Below are 17,100 nucleotides of genomic sequence, written 5' to 3'. Positions count from 1 at the left end.
AGAAACCTCAGTAAGAAGAACGAACACTGTAGACAAGGCTGGGCAAAGTTGATCTATTGCCTTCAGATGATCTGTCCTCAAGGTTATTTACAAAGGAGAAGATTGAACTGAAGTTAGTATTTCACAATTTTAGGGGTTTTTTTTTTCCACATCTGTTATGTCATCCTGATGACAATTCTGAAATGGATAAGACTGCTGCTATGTATCCTTCTTTCACTAATAAGAAAATTGAAATTTTGGAGTTGATAAGTGATGTCCTTTCTGGAGTAACACAGGTGGAAAGTTGAGAGCCAGGACTGAAACCCAGGTAGATCTAACACCAGATTGAAGGTTCTTCACACTCTACCACTTTAATCGGAATGAGGTTAGGCTTCCTTAATACATGAGGGTAGTAAGATAGCAAGTTCTGACTCAACCTGGTTATTGTAAATGTGTTGTTGTAAAGAGTTTTATCTTTTACAGAGGCATGCTGAAATATTTACAGTTGAAATGATAAAATGGTTAGGATTTGTTTCACAGTAATCCAATGGTGGGGGGGAAAAGTGAAATGGGTGGAGGTTGAGATAAAATAACAACTTTTGAATTGATAATTGCTAAAGATAAGTGATAGGTTCCTGTGGTCTATTTGTATAAGACTATTCTCTCTGTATAAAATTTTCCATAATAGGAAAAAAAATAAGCCCTCCCAATCTTATAACCTTATCAGACCTACAGGATATCCTTTTCTAAGTAGTTTCTGAACTTGTTTCAACTTCTGACTACTCAATCAATGTCTGAAACATTCCTAGGAATTCTCCCCTTCATGCCTTCCTTCCTGTTCCCCTGCATCAGTTTCTCCTTTCCCAGTCTACTGGATTACCACCTTGCAAGAAATTGTAGCTACCTCCCTTCCAAAAAAAGGTAAATCTAAATTTTAAAAGTCTCCTAATTTCCACAATTTATTCATTCATCTATTGCTTATTTATTGCCTACTTTATATTAGCCAGAGGGTAGGCAATGTGGGAACACGAGTTCTCTGTTGGAAGCATTCTCCCACGAGTGGAAGGCAAAGTATACTTACCCTTAGCATTCACAAATGTGTAATTAATTAACTAAAATCCCAAGATTTACCGGCTCTTCAGGTAGTTAACAAGACTGAAAATGAAGACTGCAGGCACAAATTCACGACTGAGGCAGTGTTCAGTGGAGAATAAAATGGTGTTGGAACATTTGACTAACTTCCTGAAAAGAAAAAAATAAAACTGACATTACTAATTACAGCAAACACTCAAACTCCAGATGGATTAAAAAGTTAAATAAAAATAACTTTAAAAAGAAAATATAAATTGTTATTTAATCTTGGATGAGGAAGCATAAAAACAAAGAAAGAAACCAGAGAAGATTGATACATGTGACTCCATAAAATTTAAGTTTTCTGCAGTCAAAGAAAAAATATCCATACATGAAACTAAAAGGCAAATAGCAAACTGGGAAAAAAAAAGTTGTAATATATATGACAAAAAAACAATTAGCCTTCATCTTTCAAAAGTTCTTACAAATTACTGGGGGCAGGGGGAAGGGGGCCGATATGCCAGAAACAAAATTGATCAAGGATTTGAACAGGAAACTCACTGTAAATGAATAATAACTGTTAAAAAAAAAAAAGCTCATCATTATATAAAAATTGTGTTCATACACATCAGTGACATAGTTATAAAATACAATTGTGTGTGTAGGTGGGCATATGTTTGTAATAACAATAAGAAAGAGAGAGAAAACTTGGGAATAAATCTAACAAAATATTTACAAAGCCTTTATGAAGAAACTATGGATCTATATTAAAAGGCATTAAAAGGCATAAATAAATAGATGTTCCATATTAATTAATGGGAAGATTAAATATCAAAAAGATGGCAATTCTCCACAGTTATAAAAAACAATACAAGAGTAATGCAATTCTCAGCAAGATTCGTATAGATTTCAGCAAGATCAAAGAGGCCTTAATAGCCCAGACACTTGGAAGAAGGAGAAAGTGGAAGAGTTGCCCAACTTGACATTGATTCAGGGCATGTACTAGCCTTTGTCTATCAATTTTCCAGAGGAAGAAAAAGTGCCCCTGGAAAGAGGGAGAGTATATAACTCTGAAAGCACATTTTTACCCAGGTAGCAATGTCTTCCTGTGATTTAGAAAAATGTGCCCCTCCTTCCAGGCGGACACAGCCATAGGTCAAGTTGTACTAAGCAGGATTTGGATTTCCATGCATTTCTTCATCCTGGAGTCCTTATGCAGGACACAACTTGTACAGCATAAGAAGCATCGTGTCATTATGAAGCTGTAGAAATTAATCAGCATGTTATTGACACAGCTATACAAAATGACCAGTGAAAGAATATAAAGAACCCAGAAACACACTTTTACAAATATGGAAATGATATATGAGAGATGTTGCATTGTGTATCAGAGGGAAGAGAAAGGACAATTTGATAAATGAATCTGAGACCAGTGGTTATGGAAAAAGCATCAAATGATATCCTTACCTCACACCACATGTAAAAATAAATTCAACATGGCTTGAACATTTTTGTATGAAAAATGAAACTAAAACTTCTAGAAAAAATATAGGAACTGTCTTTCTGATATTAAAGTAGGGAAAAATAAGTCATAAAAATCACAGTCCATAAAGGAAAAAAATTAATAATTTCAGAGACATTAAATTTTAAAACTAAGTACACAAAAGACTCCATCATCAAAGTTAAAGATGACCATATCCTGAAAGATTTTTACAATGCATAAAACCAAAAAAAATTAATAAGAATAATATATAAAAAGAACTATCACAAATACTAAAGGAAAAGACAAGTAGCCTAGTTTTTACATGAGTAAAAGATACAAAAGGCAATTTACAGAAGAGGAAATGCCAATAAAATTAATAAACCTATCAGAAGATGCTCAACTCTACAAGTAATCAAGGATATGCAAATTAAAGCCATAATGAGATACCATTTCACACCCCTAAGATAAGTTTTTTTTTTTTTTTTTTTTTTTGAGACAGAGTCTCGCTCTGTTGCCCAGGCTAGAGTGAGTGCCATGGCGTCACCCTAGCTCACAGCAACCTCAAACTCCTGGGCTGAAGCGATCCTACTGCCTCAGCCTCCCGAGTAGCTGGCTAATTTTTTCTATATATATTTTTAGTTGGCCAGATAATTTCTTTCTATTTTTTTAGTAGAGACGGAGTCTCGCTCTTGCTCAGGCTGGTCTCGAACTCCTGACATCGAGCAATCCACCCGCCTTGGCCTCCCAGAGTGCTAGGATTACAGGCGTGAGCCACCGTGCCCGGCCAGATAAGTTTGATAATAATAATTATTAGCTGGAATGTGGAGCAACTAGAATACTTGCACAGTACCGGTGAGCGTATAATCGTAACGATCACTTTAGAGAGCAATACCGCAATATCTAGTAAAGCTGAAGATGTATCTATCCTATAACCTGGCATTTTCACTTAAGGATATTCCTTATAGATGCTCTCATATATATACGAGGATGTTTATTGTAAGACTGCTCAGGGCAGCATTTTTTGCTTATAATGAAAATGCAGATCATTTGAATATCCATCAGCATTTCAAGAGCATATAGTCATATTATGGACTTGTGTATAAATCTGTGACAATTATTGAACTAGAGTTCCATATATCAATATGTCTAAATAGCAAAAAAATACAACACTGGATTTTTTAAAAGTTGTGGTAGTGTACATATATACAGGGTGTCCCAAAAGTCACAAAAAGTATGGAGACTACAAAGGAAAAATTTTATAAAATTTTGTAATGAATATTTTGTAAATAAAGGTGCATTTAGCTACAATTTCCCATTTTTCCTAGGTATGGCAACTTTTGGAACACCTTATAGCATGATATCAATACACTAATGCTATCAATATGCAAGGTTTTAAATATATTAGGAATATATATAGATAGATATCTCAAAGGTATAAAAATTATGCATGGGAATAATATGTACAAAATTCTAGCTACTGGTTACCACTGGGAAGAAAAAGGAAGAAATACATTCAGGAAGAATATTTTGCAGGCTACAATTGTACCTGTAAATTTTTTTCCTTACACTTGCTGTGGGGTACATGTTCAGTGTTCATTATGTTACCCATATTCTATATTCCTAACTTATTTCATAATAAAAATAAACATATGTTCAACTATAATAGCACTCAAAACAACACATTAATTCTTCTTATTCACCAAATTAGCAAAGAAGTCCTTGAAATTTATATGGGAGTTTATTTTGCAAAATAATGAAATATGCATAATATATGTGAAAAATTATGTCATAAAATTTGAGAATTTTGATCGAAATTTTGCCAAGACATCCAAAAAAGTGCATGCCTGATAAAACTAGTGAAAAGTAAATAAGACACACACACAGCAGTGATTCATGTTGAATGATAAAATTAGGAGTAATTTTTATGGTCTTTATATTTTTCTGTATTTTCAAATTTTCCACAGAAAATGTATATTATAATAAAAAAATTAAAGAGAACTATAAGATACAATCTTTTAGTTTAACAGTAGAAAACTTATTTGGAGAATATGACCATAACATAGCACACTAATAAATATAAGGCAAAATATTTTATATGGCACAAGCCAAATAGGAAAATCCAAACTGACTTCTAGTGAGGACCTACTGAGTATATGCTGTAATACAAAAGTCCGCATAGCCCAGAAACAATAACCCAAGTAATACAGCATGGTTCTTAGAAATATAGTTGACCCTTGAACAACACAGGGGTTAGGGGGACCAACCCCCCACAAAAAAAAATCCACTTATACCTTTTGACTCCCTCTTTTAACTAATAGCCTACTGTTGACCAAAAGCCTTGCTGATGACACAAACAGTGGACTAACACATATTTTGTATGTTGTATGTATTATGTACCCTATTCTTACAATAAAATAAGCTAGAGAAAAGAAAACGTTATTCAGAAAATTATGAGGAAGAAAAAATAATTTACTATTCATTAAGGGGAAATGGATCATCATAAAGGTCTCCATCCTTGTTGTCTTCATGCTGAATAGGCTAAGAAGAAGGAGGAAGAGGAGAGTTTGGTCTTGCTTTCTCAGGGGTGGCAGCGGTGAAAGAGGTGGAGGAAGTGAAAGGGGAGGCATATAAGTGGAGGTGTTAGGTAGTTAGCAAGGGATTCTGGGTCTCCTAGGGACGAAAGTGGGTGCTGTTGCCCCCATCCTGGTCCTGCCCCACCCTAATGTCCCAACCAACTGCCATGCCTGGGGGAGGAGGGAATACCCTACAAATCTGCCAATCAGAACTTAGTATGCCAGCTGCAAAAGAATACAGAGGACTCTCTAGCCCATGGGCCAAACTGCGTAGGTACCATACAGTTTGGAAATTGATCTAGAACAATCCACATGCATAGTAATGCAACTCCCAACTAACTGTCCAAAGCAATTCCATGGTGATGTCTGAACCACGAGGGAGGTCCCAATCTGGACACCATAAAATAAAACAAGACACAGACCATAACCAAGTCCATTTTTGTGCCCTTCCTTTTGCTCTTCCTTTGCTGCAACAATGGGTCCAGTCGTCATATGTGGCGTATGTATCATACTCTGTAAACCTATATCTTGCTCTTGCCCTATAAGCCTATCTTTCTCTCCTCAATAAACCTCATTTCCATGTTTGCCTTACTTTGGTTTGTCTGATCATTCTTCAGCCATGAGAGCACTAAGAACTGACATTTCAGACTGAAACTTGATGGAGGCTGTGTTGTTCGTGGGTTCACTGTAAATTCCATGAGAACATCTTGGGTTTTGTCCTATACCTACTCACCAAAACAGTCCCTGGCACTCAGTAGCCATTCCGTGAATAGTTGTTGCTTGGATGAACATCTGAATGGATATGAACGGAAGACTAGAAGAATAATATGATCTCCCCAAAGTCATCACTAAGAGGCAGAAATGGACTGTGTGACACCAGGTTCTCAGGCTCCCAGTCCAGACTTTTTTCAATCATTTTGTTCTCGGGTGACTTTCATTAAACGGGAGAGAAGCTATCTAATCACTGAACCTGCACTTATCCTCTATCATCTGTGCCTTATATGTACTGAAAACAACTTTTTTTCTGGTTTGTCAACCAGAGGCAAAAATTACAGCTGCCCTGTGGTATGGTATTCTCCTCATATCAATTGAAATAATCTCTCATTAAAGTCAAATCCAAGTTACTCTGAGATTAGAAGAGCAGAGCATCCACAGTCTTCACGCTTGGTTTCCTCAGGAAAGCAGACTCCCAAAATTACACATCAATATTATATCCTAGTTCAAAAGTTTTAAAAGCACTTGTGTATATCAAGTGTATCAGAGAGAAAGAGAGAAATAGAAATTGAAAACGATCCATCGTGTATTTCACCCAGAATAGATCATTGCGTTTATGGCAATGGAATATGCTGGGCATATCACAGGTGACCAAGAAATATTTATTGGCACACCTATAGCTGGGACTCAAGCATTACAAAAGTGATACATACCTAAAACATTTGTACCCCTTAATATTCTTTTTTAAAAAGAAAGACTTATTGGATTAAATTACATAAAATGGTTAGTCATGGTATTCACCTCTACTGATAAAATAGTATTAAGAATAAGAATAATAAAATGATAAACCTTTTATTACATTTCTTTAAAGGAAAAAAAGGAACTTGAAATTTCATTTTTCAAAAATATTGCCTTTTCAAGTTACTAATTACAAGATATCTTTAGAACATAGTTTCATATCCCTACCAAAGACAGTTATAAAATAAAGGCATATACATGCTTATTTTCCAAATGAAGATATAGATATAGATGACATATAGGTATATAGATCATATCCTTCAACATTGGTACTAGAGTTTCTGGAAAATTCAGATGTATTTTTTGCTATCCCAAGTGGATGATTTTAATTAAACCTATTATTAGAAGCATACATCTATCTATCTAGAGTACTTAAAAATCTGATGGTTTAATTAGTTTTGAGTAGTTTTTAAAATTATAAAATAATAAAAAGGTACATTTGGACTATGAAAACAAGCATCACCCATGATATTTAGTTATTAAGTCAACAACTATTGTGTACCTACTGTTTGTGGTCTCTGCTCTGTGCGTTGGGGAACCAAAAGACCCAATCTTTAACCCAAAGTAGCTAACAATCTAGTGAGGCAGAGATTCAAACAATTAAGAAGCAATACAGCACAGTAATTGCTACAATGGGAGAGAGGGAAAGATCTAAGGCTGCCTAGGATGTCCTGAGTATTGATGGAATCACCATGCTAATAAAGGAAGAAAGAGAGGGGACTCAGGAATGTAAGACGTAAAAGAGGAAGAAGAGGCTCAGGAGGTACAAGAAGGGAGTGAGAGGAGGAAAAGGAGAGAATGGAGGCAAATACTTAAAAGGGGAAGTGTTTACCAGCAAGGTCAAGAGCAGGAAGGACTGAAAAGTGCCCTTGGAATTGGGTAACAGTAGTGACCTTTCCGGGAACAATTCTGCACAGTGGAGAGCTCTGAGATCCAACTGTGTGGCACACTCAGTGAGTTGTGAATGGGAATAGATGAGTGTTTTACAAGGTGGAGTTAGTCTTCTGGTACATTGTGGATACTAATGAGGTGTTATTTTTCACTTAAGAAGAGCCTTTCTGCACCTACTTCTTGTCTCTTATCATTATCTCTACATTACAGTGTCACCTTTTCCCCAAAATTAGTGTTTCTTCCCAACTCCAAGCAACAATCCTGCTAAAAAACAATTTAAGTTGCTACCAACAGTTGGAAAATGTATCTGTGTTATTGCACACCAGGAAAAAGCACAGTAAACCAAAGAGAATGTTGACACAACCCCCTCCACCACAGACCCCTCTTGTTATTGGAGTCCAGAACATGGGAACTGCAGAGGGGAGCTCCCAATCCCCACAAGAACTTGGGGGAAAATTGAAGGATAAGATCAAAAAAGGCAGATCAGACCAAAAGTAATACATTAAAACCACTTTGAAAAGAGACAACTGTAACCAGGCCAGCAACAATATATTTAATTGATTAAACATATTAACATACTTAAAAAATGAATATATTATCTGAAGGGGATTGGTATTCAACCGTGAAAACATAGAAAACAACAAAACAGGCAAACTTGAGGAATGTTCATCTAGGAAGGGTCATTATTAAAGATAAACTTTGGTAGAAAAGTGGAGGAAAAGCAGACTGCACTGTTGGAGAGCATGTCTTCATCATTGGATTTTGGACCCACAGGTGAAGCTACCCTATTGCCAGGATGAATGAATGAATGAATGAATGAATTTAGCAATTGTTTATGAGACTCTGTTACATGCCAGGCACTGGGGATACAAAAGTATACACAGAGTTTACATTCTGAGGGCAGTGTAGTGCTGAGTAACTAGTGCTGTAATGAGGGAAGTACAGGTTACTATGAGACTACATAAAAAGGGGGACCATTTTAGAACAAGACTGTAAGATGAAAGAAGGCTTTCTTCGAACTTACATCCGTTGCACAGGCCTGAAGGTGAAAGACAGCAGGATAGGCATTCTAAAAACTCAACAGTGTTCAATATGGAGAGAGCCAGAATGCAAACCAGAGTTGTTGCAAACTGGGTTCCCCCAGAAGCAGATTCTGAGACAGAACTTAGTGTACAGATTTATGGGTGTGTACTCTTTACCAGGTACTATGGAAGAGAAGGGAAGGAAACAAGATTGAGCAGAGAGAAATGTTGGGCTGTGATACAGTCTCAACAGAGGCCTCAGCCAACCCCCACCAGGAGCTCTGAAGCTGCCCTAAACTGAGATGATGGGATCAGCTCTTTGTAACTCCACGTGGATCAACGACTGGACACAGGCAGTTCTGAAAAGGGGTGACAGCTGAGGGCTGACTGCCAGCAGCAGTGCCAGTAGCTGGCCGAATAAAGCTTTCAGTCCAGAAAGGAGATCTGGTAGGTGAATGACAGCATAATTGCAAGAAGGGTGGGAGATACAGCTGGCGAGATGGGCCAAGGCCACGTCAGGAAGGGTCTTGTAAGTCATGTTACAGGCTTTGGGCTTTACCTAAAAATAACAGGGCGGCCACAGCAGAGTTTTGTTTAAGATGTGCAAATATTTGAGCCTTTACGTGATCACTGTGGCAGTGGTTATTCTTTTAGGATGGGAAAAGAGACTAAAAGGACAAAATTGAAGGAAAAGAAGGTGTGTTAGGAGACCATTCACAGAATCCAAGGAATCCAGGAGAGAAATGACGGTGGCCCAACTGGGGCTATGGCAACAGGGTTGGAAAGCAATGGGATTTGAAAGAATTTTTAGTCACACAATGGATTGAGCTTGTTTACTGATTTGATGTGAGGGTGTAAAGGAGGGAGTGTGAAAACTTACTAATTAAGTGATGTTGGTGCCATTCATCAAGCCAAGGATTCCACCACTGCAGATGGAGCAAGACCACAGCGGGTGGGGCAGTAGGTGGGAGGACAAGTTCAGTTTTAGAATCGTGGATGTTACATGTCTGTGGCACATCCAAGTGGTAAGTAGTGATATCTGCAGGTCAGGAGTTAAGAGAAAAAATGTGGCTACACATAAGTTTATCTCCAACTTAATAAATTATCCAGAGGAAAAAATAAAATCTTCCAGAGAAGGCTACAGAGTAGGAAAAGAACCTCTGAGACAGAACTCTAAAAAACACTATCTTAGTTTGTTTGGGCTGTTATAACAGAATACCTTAGACTGGATAATTTAGAAACAACAGAATTTATTGTCACAGTTCTAGAGGCTGCCAATTCCAAGGTCAAGGTGCCAGCAGATTCTGTGTCTCTGTGAAGACCTGTTCCTCATAGATAGCACCTTCTTGCTACATCCTCACATGGCAAAAGGGGTGAATGCTCTGTCCTTCAAAATATGAATTCAGGGGGGACACCAACATTCAGACTATAGAAAACACTGGCACTTAAGAGTGGGCAGAATGAGGGCAGAAAAGGAGGATAAAGAAGGAGTAGCAAAGAACTGGGAAGAAAGGAGAGAATGAGCTCAGGAAGCAAGTGTGCCATCGTGACTGTTAGCATTAGTGGCAGGGAGATGATGACTTCCCTGGCAAGAGCTATTACAGGAGAGTTGTGTGGGCCAAAACCAGACTGCAGGGGTCATGAGTCTCTGAGTAGAAGATCAGGGCCTATGCTATGGTTTGAAGGTATGCATCCCCCCAAAATTCATAGGCGGGAACCTAAGGTCCAATGTGATAGTATTAAGGCCTGGAGCCTTTAAGAGGCGATTAGGTCATGAGGGCTCTACCATCACGAATGGGATTAGTACTCTTATAAAAGGGCTCGGGGGAACTAGCTAGGCCCTTTTTGCCCTTCGGCCTTCCAGCATTTGTAGACACGGCAATAAGGTGCCTTAATCTTGGGCTTTCCAGCCTCCATAACTGTAAGAAATAGATTCCTGTTGTTAATAAGTTACCCAGTCTAAAATATTTTGTTACAGTAGCACAAATGGACTGAGACAGCCTGTTACAGTAGCACAAATGGACTGAGACAGCCTTGTTACAGTAGCACAAATGGACTGAGACAGTTCAGCTATGCTCAAGAGAGCATACATCCTGGAGGTGGGGTTGGAGTGGCATCAGCGGCATGTCAGTGAGTGTCGCCTTCTGGTATAGAAACTTAGAGAGAAAAGCCAAGAGGAGAAAACCTACTGAATGAGCTTCTGGAAGAGGCCCCAAGGGCATGGGACCTAGAGGGTTAGAATTAACCTCATGAAGGTTTTGTAGCAAACTAAAGGAAAGAGGAAGGGCATCAGCAGAGACAGGTAAATTTGTAAGTGGACTAACAAGTGTTTCCACATAATGGGAGGAAGTGAGAGAGGTCATCTGTGAGATTAAAGGAAAGGGGGTGGTATTGCAGTTGACAATTAGGAGAAAGTTTTTCAGTTTGTGGCAAATGAGAGAACACACTGATTAGGTAGCCTGGTTTTTCTAAACATTTAAATCATGTAATCATTTTTCTGATTTCATGCTTGCCAAGCAACTAGTATTTGTAAGTTGACTTACTTGTAGTTTTCTCAACAAATTTTAGTTTTTACTATAGTTGTTATTATTACAGGGAAGAAATGAACTGCACAGGATGAAATGAATATTCTTGTCTACATGACAGTTATGTTTCTTACTGTAAATTACTACAGTGATGTTTTTGTTTTATACCACCAGGAATAGCAAGTTTGGTTTATGGGAATGCCCTTGAACAAGTTCAGTGTGAATGTGTTTACTGTGCAGGGCACGTATCTGGGTCTAAGCCCACAGGCACACGGGACCGTGATGGGTTGGCCATGCACTCTGGGAAAGGCCTCTTCCCCTGGCTGGGGAAGCCAGGCTGGCCTGTCTTCATCTATCATAATTAAATATATTCTTTTAAACTTTCCATTATCAGTTCTGAATCCAGAGCCAAACTAGTGTAAAAAGAACTGGGAGTATCTTAACAAGGTACAGAAAACATAGGTCAATTCCCAAAGAAAAGAACAGAAAGGAAAATTTGGGGTAAAAAGGAAAAATAGCATAAAACTCCTGATGTATTGGGAGTCGAGGCTATCAGCATCTCTATACACCAATTCATTCCTTTGTTTCTCATTTAGTAAATATTTATTGATCATCCACTACTTACTAGGAAGACAGTGATGAACAAGTGAGACCAGCCTCTTTCCTTGCAGTTCCAACTGACAAGTACTGCCAAAATGCAGTTTGAAGAGGGTATAATAGAATAGAACAGAATAAAACAGAAAAATACTCAGCATGTTAGTTTCTTGCTGACAATTTTCTTCTGTGACTCAACACAATTGATCAACAATTGACAGAGATTAACTGAAAAATCTCGTGCTATATTTATCATAGCAGATAATAATATGGTACTAAAAATCTTTTTAAAAGGAAATTGTGTTGCTTAAAAATGAACAAGTAAAAATATCTTCGAGTTGGATAATGCATCAAGGAATTATCACTTTTAATTTTCTGATTTGAAGAATAAGCGGAAGAGAATGATTAGAGCACATTTTTATCCAACAGGTCAGCAAAATGTTGCAGCTGAAAGATAGGTCTCAATGACATTTAAAAGTTAAATTAAAAAATAATGAATTAATATAAACATCCAGAGTGGGCTTTTATCATCAAAATATATTATGCCTTTAGGGATATTATAGCAAGGTCTCTAGACACAAGCTAAAAAAAGAATGCTAAAAAAGCAAGTCACATAGGATCCTTACAATGCAAAAATGCTCATTTCACCATATTCCATAGTAGAGCTCTGCTAAGAATAAGAGAAGAAGATAAAAGAGGTAACAGAGCTTTTGCTGGCTATAAAAGGTAAATCTATTTCTAATTTTTATGCATCACACACACACACACACACACACACACATTCTCCTATAAACAATCCCAAAGAGAGGTAAAAATTCTTTGAAAGGCTGAGATCTGGATGCCCAGAGCACTTGCTGCAACAAAAAGAAGGAAAAAAAGAGAAACCACAGCTTGCAAATGTAGAACTGACCATGAAAGAGTGACCAGGGTTCTCTGGTAAGTGATATGTCTTTGTACTTCTGGCTCAAGGATGTTATGAAAACACCCTGGGTAAAACTTAAGGCCATTTCCCTCAGCATTCAGCAATGATTCTGTAAGGCAGCAAGGATATCTTGCAGCAGTTTAGATGGCTACATGACAAATGAAAGGGGCATGGGCAGTTGGAAATAAAAAGAGACAAAATTTATTGAGCAGCTATAAATTCGACTTTTTTTTTTTTTTTTTTTGAGACAGAGTCTCACTCTGTTGCCCAGGCTCGAGTGCCACAGCATCAGCCTAGCTCACAGCAACCTCAATCTCCTGGGCTCAAGCAATCCTCCTGCCTCAGCCTCCCAGGTAGCTGGCACTACAGGCCCCTGCCACTATGCCCAGCTAATTTTTTTCTATTTTTAGTAGAGACAGGGTCTCACTCTTGCTCAGCCTGGTCTCGAACTCCTGAGCTCAAGCGATCCTCCCCCTTCAACCTCCCAGAGTACTAGGATTACAAGCGTGAGCCACTGCGCCCGGCCTTGTAAATTCTACTTTATGCAAGACATTTTACATACATAACTTGTTTAAGCTCAACAACCCTAACAAGCAACTATGACTTTCATTTTTCAGGAAATAGTATTAGAGAAGTTATAAATCACCCGAGTTAGTGATAGAGCTGGGATTCAAAGTCATAACCGTACAACTTGGAGACGATTCTCACCAAGGAGGAGTGGGCCATGTCAAAGCATCACTCTGGAGGGACAGGCAGGGAAACACCCCCTGATGTGGCAGGTCTGGGGATACTATTGTAACTGCAGCAGCTGTTGGGATTTGCCTTGGCTGAGAGCATATCAAAACCTCAGACAAGAGTCTCTTTGACTCATGATTTAGAGACAACATAATGAGGAGACTTATTCTAAAAGTCGAGTACTAAAGTTGAGTTACTAAACAGTTAATTTGACAACCCAAAACGTAAGCCGTATTTTCTTGGCCACTCGCGGTCCACACAGACTCACATCAGGCAAACAGCAGTTCTCTAGAATGGTCATCCTCTGCTCTGGCCAACATCAGGCCCTCATGTTCTTCCAAACTTGCCTGGGGGCCCCAGAACATATAACACGTGTGCCCTGCAAAATATTCTTTAGGCTACCAGTTAGAAACTAATTTTTTTTTTTTTTTTTTTTTTTTGCTCTTCATTGATTGGATTAGAAACTCCATTATACCAGAGTCTTCCTCATACCTGTATCCGCAGAGTGCAGCCAAATTCCTAAGTTCATGAAGATACTTGATAAACAATGAGCAAATGGGGGGTGGCTCCAGCTCCGCCATGGCAAAAGCCAGATGGCTACTGCTGACCACAGGACAGAGGGCACCACTGGCCACTGCACCAGAGAGGCCATGATCAGTCCCTGCAAACGGCAGCATGTCCCTTCATTGTGGCCAAAATCTGCTGATACCAAAACTGCTGATGCCCTGTTTGCAATGAATATCCCACAAATGATATTAATGATATAGTGATTTTAATTGTTTACCTGATTTCTGTAGTCCTCTTGTTTTATGCCTCAGGCTATATGACAGAGAATGTGCTATTCTCAGAATTACCTTGCCCTTCTGAATTTTGTCCTATTGTCTTTGAAATAACCCTGTCTTCATTGTTTCTTTTTCCCCTCAGAATACCATTCTAAACTTATATATATAGGCCGGGCGCGGTGGCTCACGCCTATAATCCTAGCACTCTGGGAGGCCGAGGTGGGCGGATCGTTTGAGCTCAGGAGTTCAAGACCAGCCTGAGCAAGAGCGAGACCCCGTCTCTACTAAAAATAGAAAGAAATTATATGGACAGCTAAAATATATATATAGAAAAAATTAGCCGGGCATGGTGGCGCATGCCTGTAGTCCCAGCTACTGGGGAGGCTGAGACAGGAGGATCGCTTGAGTTCAGGAGTTTGAGGTTGCTGTGAGCTAGGCTGACGCCACGGCACTCACTCTAGCCTGGGCAACAGAGTGAGACTCTGTCTCAAAAAAAAAATAAAATAAAAAAAAATAAACTTATATATATAGATATGCTTATTATATGTGTTTATCACATATATACATATATGCACATATGTGCTTATTATATACTGTATGTATAATTATATAACATGATAATATACGTGTATAATTATATATAATTTTTATATGTGTGTTATATGTGCATATATGTATATATGTAGGTTTATTGTATGTAAGCTTATTATATATCATACATGATTGATATACATATGTATGTGTGTATATGTATGAAAGGGAAAGAAAGAGGGGGAAGATATCTTTAAATAAAACACAATGTGTTTTAGGTGTTAATTTCCAAATATTTCTTTCTAGAAATTGGTGCCCACCTTAGCTTGTGCCTGAGGGAAGTGGCTTTGATTTTTGCCCATCTGTAGTGTCTCCAATTCTGTATCTAACATTATTAATATCCTGGGCCATCTGGCCAAATCTTCATGTACATAAATCAAGAAGTAACAGGATTTTGTAGCTGTCATTTTTAAAACATTCTTTTGGATTTTTGTTCTTTGTATATTTCCTTCATTATAAGTGGTTATTCATGCCTTTTGTATTTCTTGCCCAAGATTTATGGGGCTTGAAGACAAGATTCCTTGCTGGCTTTTGTTATTCTAAACCCTGTCCTATTTTGAGACATTAAGCTAAGTGCAAATGAAAGTGAGAAGGTGTATTTAGGGGAGAAAGGGGAAGGAAGTGGGGGAGGTAAGATTTTTCTAAGACTAAAATAAAAGAGGTCAGAATTGATGGGGGTTGAGCAGATCTGGGGGTGGGGCTGGGGGGTGGGAGGGGAGTGACCAGGCTTCAGCACAAATTCCTTCCAAGGAAAACAGGAAGGTTGGGTCTCTGGCCATCGGCTTCCCACAAGCAGCTCAGATTCCTGAAACCGTGTAGCTCAGGAGCAGAGATTGACAGGACGGACTTCTGCATGCTCAAACTAGAAGTGAGGCCAGATGGTCAGTGTAGCCCTTTCAGCTATTTCCTGGATCTTTTTGTATACGACCCCAGCCCCTAAATGACTGAGATTAAATTTCTTGCCATCCTACTGGAATAGTAGTCTGGAAATTAGAATTCAGTTGATTTAAAGAAAATAAAGACAGTGATAATGTTTGCACAATCTTGTGTGCTGAGGTTGGATCCTGCTATTAAGACTTTTTTAATGTAAAAAAATGTAAAAATTCTTCAGTGCCTCTGCAATGAATTCATTCATTCAACACATATTTATTGAAGGACTTCTAAGTGCCAGGCAGTCAGGATACAGTGGGGAACAGGGCAGATACGCCCGAGCTTGCAGCCTAGCAGCAGGGTAAACTAGTAAATGGGGACTGAAATATAGAATGCCAAGAATAATGACAGGGTAAGGTGAGCTTATTAGAGGAGATCTAGGAGACCACTGAACTCAGACGTAGGGAGTCAGACAAGAGAATGTTCCTCCAGGAAAAGGCTTGGAGAGAAGAGAATGTGCACCAAGTACTAGAACAATTAAGAGTTAAACATGGAGTTCAAGGTGGGGGGGTGGAGAAATGAGTTTAGAGAGGTCACCAAGGTCCAAGTCACTGATGGCTTTGAAACCCATATTAAGGGACTTGGACTTTTAAGTGATTGCTCAAACTTTCATATCTAGTACAAGTTTCCATTAGTCTTCTAAGAGATTTTCCTTCTTCCATTGCTTTTTGCATACATTTTGGCTACAGCCATTGATTCAGCAGGAAAAGAATCTCTGATGTGTAAATTTGCTGGCTAGCATCTCCACTTTTCTCAGAGCTGTGCTATTCAGTAAGCAGTGAGAGGGGTTGTATGAGTTAGGAATGTTTTTAGCCAGAAAGGGGTGGTTTCTAGTCTGGGTACTACCTGAAAAATGCCTCCTCATTGCACAGGATTCATTTAGCTCTGTTTTGCTTCCTTTGTTGCAATTTCAAACATCCCCATGATTGCAGCAGTTGAGTCAACTTCTTTGTAAAATAAGGAAGGAGAAATTTACTTCTACTTTCAGTTTAGATTTATATTATCAGGTTTTAATATTTCTGTTCTAAAAATGAGCCTGCATTCAAAAATTAACCAGATTGGATGATTTACTAGACTAGACAGAAGACTTACAACCCACCCAGAACTACACAGGCCCAGGCAACTTGGGACTCAGCACTGCCAGGTGGTTTGCTCAGGGTGGGATAAATTAAGCCCTCCTAAAGTAGATTACATAACTGAATCTTATTTTTCTAGTGACCTTATAGAAGTATGTTAAAAGGGAAATAGAGGAAATAGTTATAAAAAATATGATATGGTTGTATTCAAAAAAATAACAACCCTCAACTATGTCATAACCATTTGGAAAATTAGAGACAGCTTAAACATTAACATTGTATTCACTAGTTCAAATGCAAGGAAAGCTAAAACTTTCCATTTTCAAGGGCTGGAAAGGGTCTAGTGAATTTTGTACCTGTCCAAAGCAGTTGGATGAACAAACCATTATTATTATGCTGGGTTTTATACTCACA

The sequence above is a fragment of the Eulemur rufifrons genome, chromosome 16, assembly GCF_041146395.1.
Source record: "Eulemur rufifrons isolate Redbay chromosome 16, OSU_ERuf_1, whole genome shotgun sequence".
Lineage (NCBI taxonomy): Eukaryota > Metazoa > Chordata > Mammalia > Primates > Lemuridae > Eulemur > Eulemur rufifrons.
This window is presented reverse-complemented; position numbering follows the sequence as displayed.